This window comes from Belonocnema kinseyi, chromosome 6 (genome assembly GCF_010883055.1).
Source record: "Belonocnema kinseyi isolate 2016_QV_RU_SX_M_011 chromosome 6, B_treatae_v1, whole genome shotgun sequence".
In the NCBI taxonomy this organism is placed as follows: Eukaryota; Metazoa; Arthropoda; class Insecta; order Hymenoptera; family Cynipidae; genus Belonocnema; species Belonocnema kinseyi.
This window is the reverse complement of record NC_046662.1, coordinates 74,302,367-74,310,340: the sequence shown is the minus strand read 5'-3', so window position 1 is coordinate 74,310,340 and position 7,974 is coordinate 74,302,367.

The window sequence follows — 7,974 nt, the reverse complement described above, 5'->3', positions numbered from 1 at the left end:
AGCTATCTAAGGATGGTACTATAGAACGCCACCTCAAGGTAGGCCTAGTGGCGCCATCTCTTGGTCAGGCCGGAAACTTATCAATCCACCCTCGTAATCTTCTAAATTTTCCCAGGAATTTTAAGAAAGTAATTTCTTCTCCTGAAACATTTCGAAATTCTTTTAAGGCTCATAAAGTTTATTTTTTAAATTCTTTAAGAATCTACATTTCTACAAATATTCTTAAGTTGGCTTTAAAACTTTGCTTTAAAGTATAGGTTAGAATCTTGTACGCTCTTTCGAAATTGTAGGAAATCTTTTCATATGTTCGAAAATCTTTTTTAATTTTCTCTTAAAGTTCATTTTTCAAAGTAAAAAATAATTAAAAATTTTCAAACGAATATTAAGAATATTCTTTTTTTTAGTCTTGTCAGGTCTACTAAGCCTTCTAATTTTATGAAACTAACAAAATGTTTACTAAATTTTTTTTAATTCTTCAAAATTAAAAATTATTTGCGATTTCGTGAAATCTTTCGAAATCCTTGTCGCTTGAAATCTTCTAAATTCCTAAAACCTCTAAAAAACGGTTAAAATCTTTGAAATCTCTTTAAAATTAATCGAAATATTTCAAATCTGTGGAAATCTTTCTGAATCTCTCGAAACCCCTTAAAACCTGTTAAAAAGCTATTGAAATTGCTTGAAATTCGTTAAGATCATTTTTATAATATTAGGAAATCCTTTGAAATTCCGTTAAATCCTTTGAGATCGAATGAAATCATCAAAACTCCTTTATATCTTTTAAAATCAATTAAGACTCCTTAAAATCCGTTGATATCTTTGCAAATATTTTTAAATCTGATGAAATCCTTTAAAATTTTTGAAATCCCACAAGAATCACCTGACAGCCTTCGAAATTCGGTAAAATAATTAGTTATTTCTTGAAATTCTTTAAGAACCCTTGACTTATTGTAGTATCTCGAAATCTTTTGGAATTTTTTGAAATCTTTTGAAATCTGTTGAAATCTCTTAAAATTGTTTATATTCCAAAAAAGTAATTCCTAATTCCTTAAAACCCGCTGAAATTTTTAAGATTCCATCAAAATATTTTGGTATCTCTTGAAATAGCGCGAAATCTTTAGAAATCTAATCGAACTCATTGGAGTCTCTTAAAATATGGTTAAATCCCTTGAAAATAATTAGTTTCGCTCTGAAATTTTATTGGGTAATTTCTTCAAACTCATGAAATCTTTTAGAATCATTCGAAATCTGTAAAACCTCTGTGAATCTTTTAAAATCTTTGAAATATTCTAAAAATTTTGCAATGTCCTGAAATGTTTGGAAATCCCTTAAAATTTACGATTTCTCTAAAAAGATTTGAAAATTTTGAAGAATTCCGTAAAATTTTTGTTATTCTTTGCCACACTTTATAGTCCTTTGAAATAAGTACCTCAAAATCCCTTGTAATTTGTTTAAATCCTTTAAAATCTACTGGAATATCTGTCAAAACTTTTGAAATTCCTTAAAGGACCCCACACAAAATATGTGTGAAAACCCTTTCGATCAAATTCGTTATAACTTCAGGGAATAATTATTGATGTGATGCTGAACAAAAATGGTTACAGACATAACCCTCAATAGACAAGTTACAACTGTATGAACAGGAGAAATCATGTGTGCTTGCGTGTGAGTGCGTGTGTGAGAGGGTAGGTTGGGGCTCTGTTGCGTGTAAAGGGTGTAAAGACATTTCGTGTTTTGTATGGTGATGAGTCAGGGAGAGCAACTGTAACTGAAAAGGGTTCATAACTGTGTAAAAGAGTGAGTCGAGGGAGGGTGATGTGTGTAAATGTGGGGGGAAGGGTGATGAGAGTTTTTCCTGTGTGTTTGAGGTTGAGCGTTATGTATTAAATTGGTGAGTAAGTAAGTCTCAGTGTTATATAATATGTAATGTGTGTGCGTGAACATGCGTGAGACTTAGTTTTGGGTTAGAAGTCAATGAGAGTCAGCATAAAGAATGCTGCACATTTTTTAGTGTGGTGACGTGATTAGTATACTGTCTGTTGGTGTGAAGATGATTGGTCTTTTGTGTATCCAAGCGGCAACTATCTTACTCCAAAAGTAATATATACACTTAGTCAAACAACACAAATCACAAGCTAATAAACAGCACCTTTAATGTTAATCCACTGACACATTCACTCAAGACCACAGCCCCGTTTCCCACTTACACGTTACGCACTTCAACCTTACTCACTATCCCACCAATCGAGTATTCCCATCATACATAAATTTTCACGTACTCAGTCATGCACAATACACCAATCATCTTCACATTAATATATAGTATATTAATTGCTTTCCACACTGCCAATGCACAACATTTTGTATGCATACACTCATTGACTTCTAACCCTCGAACTGACACTCACACGTATTTCTGCACACACATCACATATTGTATAACACAAAAGTAATTAGCCCCACGCTCACTTCAACATACACTTCAGCCCCTCTACCTTATTTTAAGTCGCACTAATAGGCACACTCTTTCTGCTGAAACTTTTACTTATTGACCTATTGAATGCATATCCCCCTCCTTTCTAACACCATGCTAACCCCCTGACCTCCACTTGCACTCAAACACCCAGGCAATACTCTTCACCCCCCCCCCACATGTTTACATACACCACCCTCCCCCTACTCACACTACTACACCGTTACTTTCCCCTTTCACACACAGCTGCACTATCTGACTCATCCTTACACAAAGCACGAACTATCTCCATACCCTTCACCCACCACAAATACGCTTCCTAATTAACTTTGAAGTTTTGAAAAATCGAAAAAGTATACTTTCGCTGTTTTCTTACAGTCACGCGAAATTTCTCGACTATTTGATCATATAATATTTAACATAAATTAAGGGCAGCGTATTTGTAATATGATGCAACAATAAAATATATAAGGCATTAAAATTAATTATTTAATAAGAATCATTTTTGCTATGTAGGTGCAAACCGAGGTACAAACCCACTTGCTTTGAAATATTTTTTCTGATATTTTATATACTGAAAATTAATTTTATTGTCAAATCAAGAGTAACATATCCCTTTTAAATATTTTTTAAAATTCAAAGTAAATAAATATGATATAAATGTCAAAATTCCTTATATATTATTGTTGCAACATATTGCAAATACATTTCTACTAATGTATATCACATATTATTCGACTGTTTTTCGATTTTTTGAAATTTAAAAGTCAATTAGGTAGGGTGAAAAATTTCTTAACGAAATTCTTTTTTATGAAACTTTAGGGGAGTAATTTTTGTCTCCCAAAAGATGGTTTTCATTGCTATTAACCAGGTGGAAAGATTATATATAGTTTATATATAGTGTGAAGTTTTATATATAATATTAATTTGTTTTATTCAAAAAATGTATAAACCAAATCAATATAAACTGTATATATTATTTTCGCCTGGGTAGAACTTCGCATAAACAAATATTTTTTTTTATTTGCCCTAGTGTACATGATTTCTTTGGTTCATACTATATCATCCTAAAAACACTACAGTTGTAAAGAAATATACACATGTAGGGATCTTTCATCATTACGTAATCTTAAATATATTTTAATGAAAACTTTTGAGTTTTTAATATTCTTTAAAAAGATAATAATTTTTGAAATCAGAATTAACAGTTTTTCTTTTTCCTTATTTTCATGTGAAGTTTCGAAGTCGATATTTGTCTTTAAACAAGGTGCAACCGCGTTATTGTCAGGACCGGGACAAGTGACCTTGTTCGGGTGCTTTTTTCTCATTACACCCAAGATAAATGATTTCCGCCATAAAAAGCTATAACGCTTCGACCCTTGTACGTTTTTAAAAAGATATGAAGCTCTTTTTAAGAAGGCTCACTGCTATGCTTTTATCAACTTGCGGTATGCTTAGGTAATGTAAGTCAACGTTGGAAAAAGACGAGTGCTGACAATTTGGGCAGGCCATTATGATGTCGTATGATTAATTTAACGTCTTCAGACATACTTCCTCTTATTATTTTTATTCGCCACTGTCGTTTTTCTACTGAATTAAGCGAAGGCTTCGGAAAAAGAAATAAGATAGAAATTCTTTGTTCTTGTTCCGTAAACTTTTATCTTGCCTGATGCTGTCGCCTGACAAAAAAGCTAGAGTGACTCTCCTAAAACAAATTGGTGGTAAAGTACCTACATAATTTATGAAGGAAAGAAACATTAATTATAACAAATATCCTATGCGGTGTTTTTGCTTTAATTATAACTTTTTAATGGATCTTCAATGAAAGAAAAGTTAAATTTTTTTCTTATTTATGCTAACTGAATGCCACTATCTTTCTCTAGTTTTGTTCAGTGTATAATTTTTATTTCAAATAGTTATTTTAATGTTAGATCAATAATTATTCGAAATAAAGTAATAAAGTAGTTTCACATCTATTCAACTGCTTCGTCTTTTAAAGGAAATAAATTGTTGACATATAAATTAACACTTTGATATTAGCTATTAATAAAGGGATTTGATAAATCACCAGCTAGAATTTTTTCGATGTTTAACATCCATTAATTCATAGAAGCGCTAGTCATTTTTCTGACGTTTGCTCTATTTGTTTATGAAAGAAATAGGATGATCAGCAAAATACGTTTAATGGTCAATTAGAGACCGCATTTCAGAGTTATAATCATCAGCCCTATAATGATGTAAACACATTTTTTGTTCTTATTTTTCAGTTAAGGATATGAACTCTTACCTCTTGTTCGAAATCCGTATATAAGAGTAAAAGGAAGAAACACACTGCATTTATATCTGTACTCGATGTTGCATAGCTGAAATATTTCACTCATTTCACTGATAAAGTTCCTAGTGCGAAAGAAGTTGGAGTTTAAAACGTCTTTCTTGATTTAGTGCAAAGGTAAATTGGCATTTTAAGAGGTTATTTTTCAGATTTAAATTTTATTCTTGTTGAATGTAGAATTTAGATGTATACAAATTTACTTATAATAAAATCAGCTATTACGGATTTTACGTTTAAATCACAAAACATATACTTCATTTTGTTTAAGAATTGATACTGAAACATCTGGTTTTATACAAAATATGTTGAATATTGCTGAGGAGCATTTAAATACATTTGTATAAAATTTCCTTGCTTAGAGATTTCAAAAACATATATTTTTTCAACCAAAGTTGTTATAATAATATAAATATTAGTTATTTAATAAATGAAAATATTCAATTCTTATACCATAAAAAAATTTCATGAATTTCAAAAATTCTGACTGTTTCGAAAAGTTTCCATTTGTATCTCAAAAAGTGCAGTTTCAGTTTGGTAAATTATCTATTAGTTGAAAAAATTGAAATCATAAATTTTGCAATAAATATGATTGCTTTTTTTATTCGAATTTCGAAAACATGAAAAAATATTTTCTGAAAAATCCCACCTTTTTCATTCTTTTTGATATTTTCAAATAGTTCTGCTAATATAAAAAAAAGTATCTTATTAGTTTTTATATAGGTTAAACCATTTTTGCGGTCAAGAGAATTTTTTTGCCTAAAAATATCACTTTATGAGGCAAGATATAACAAAAGTTGAAGAGGTATTTTTTTAAAACTTCTTTAGATGTGCAAATACTGTCAATTGTTATAGACTGAAGTACGCATAGAATTCATACGAATTCGTATAAATTCTTTTTCGGGTATCAAAAAATACTTGTCGCCTAATTTCCTTTATAAAACAAAATATTATATCCTTGAAATATTTTATGCATTCAAGTGTAAAATTTTCTTGATTTTAAATGTATTCGGTCACCAAATAAAACTTATAGACCATAAAGCATGTTTATTCAAAGGGAAGTCACTTGGAGAAATATTTAAACTGCTTCTGAAAGTTTCACTTATACGAATACTGTTTGAATTTCTTAAAAAAAATTCCAAATGTTTTTAACAAATTATATCACTCTCAAATACATAATTTTTATTTCTTTCGGGTTATTGATAACTGTGTTTTACGCGTTATTTAAACTTTTATTTTTATACATGGGTGAAAAAATATTGATCTTAAGACTGTGTGCAGTAAAATTTTTGCTATTTCTCAGAATTTTGTAATATCCTTTATAGTTCAAGCAACTTTGAATATTTTATAATGAAATATTGTTCTTCATTAAACGAATTTTTTATAAAGAATACTACAAGCTATATTAATTGTTATTGATGAAATTGATTTGAATGTAAAGTTTAAATTAAAGAATTTGTATAATTTCACAAGTAAGGTATGAACCAAAGATGAATACACGCAAAAAAAATTCTGCTAAGTTTACTGGATTTTCAGTTAAAATAGGGACAGCATAGATTTTCTGTTATTATTACCGAATTTACTCTAGAGTTGACAAAATTTTTAGTTATTTGATAAATTTAGAGATATTTTCTGTAACATTTACAGGCTTTTTGATTAGATTTTACAATTCAGAGATGTTAATTTGACAGAAAAGTTGAGTAAATATCACAGAAAATATCCGTAAATTTATAAAAAAACTGAAGATTTTGTAAAATCTGCAGAAAATTCGGTAATCTTTACTTAAAATATATGATGTCCCTATTTAACTGAAAATCCTGTGATCTTAGCAGAATTTTTTCTGCGTGTACTTTCAATTGTAAAACAGCGTCCCTACAATACATGATGTACTTTTCACGGATCCAACAAAACTTGCTGATAAGGACCACCATTATCTGACAAAAAACATGAAACAACTTAATTGTTTGTAATTCACCTGACCCTAAAGCCAAATATGTACATCAACAATTTCCACCAAATTTCTTTTTGCGAAGTGTCTCGTCGTCCCGAAAAACATGTGAGCTAAATTTTGGGGTTACTCTCACATGGCCTTAATGATGTTAGTTTAGAAAATAAAATATCAATGAATTGTCCGTATATTTCGAAGTTTAAATTATAAAATTTGAAATAAGTTGGTGGTTATTCCATGATAGTTGCTGTATGAATTGATTAACAGGAATTAGTGTTTTCTATCATATCAAAATTAAATGTTAAAGATGATAAGGCTGAAAATAGTGGGAGGCTCGAGGACTGAATATCACTTTACTGTATAAACCCTAATTGCACTATTAGCATTTTTTCAGTACTTGGTAGTACTGAAACAGATATAAAACGTGCGCAGCTACACCTGAAATTTCTTGTTTTCGAGATAGGCTATAGATATATATCTATATTTTTGTTCTTTTTTACCTGAATAATATTCGATAATACTTTTGAAACACGTGTACACAGGTATTTGGAGCAGTCATGATCCAAGGAGCTATGGTCTCGCAACTTGGTGGTACGTATGCCGATGGGTACCCGGTTACCCAGGTGGCAACACAAGGGTTAAAAGGATAAATTTCATAAAATGCGCTATTTTCCTGACCACTAGCGAAATGGTAAAAATAGGCTAACCCTCCTCAATTTCTGGATGACTAGCATTTATCTTGATTTCCGGCTAGTCGTCCCGAAATTCGGGATGACTAGCCCACGATGAAAAAAGCTATTTATCCCGAAGTTCGGGACGACTAGACGAAGCCTTCCTTTTGAGGGCCAATACAATCCCCTAGCGATTATCAAGTTATTATTATTTTAGATAATATTTTCTTCAAATAATTTTAGAAAGTTGCGTTTTTTTGAAATTTTCAACAACTATTCCAATAGAAAGCAATAGAAAATATATCTTGAATCCTCTCATTAATGCAATGGGAATTGGGAGCTTATAAGAAAAATTTATCCGTATCGAAATTGTTGAGAATCTACCTATATTTACGATTATATTTTCGAACTCGTCAAAATATCCAGGGATTTTTTCGACCTTTTCGCATTTTGAATTGAGAAATATGCGAGGAAATAGCGAGGAAATGGGTAGGTTGTAAGACAAAGGGATTATCTTCATGGGGGACCTAACATCGGGGGCCTAAAGCAACTTCGA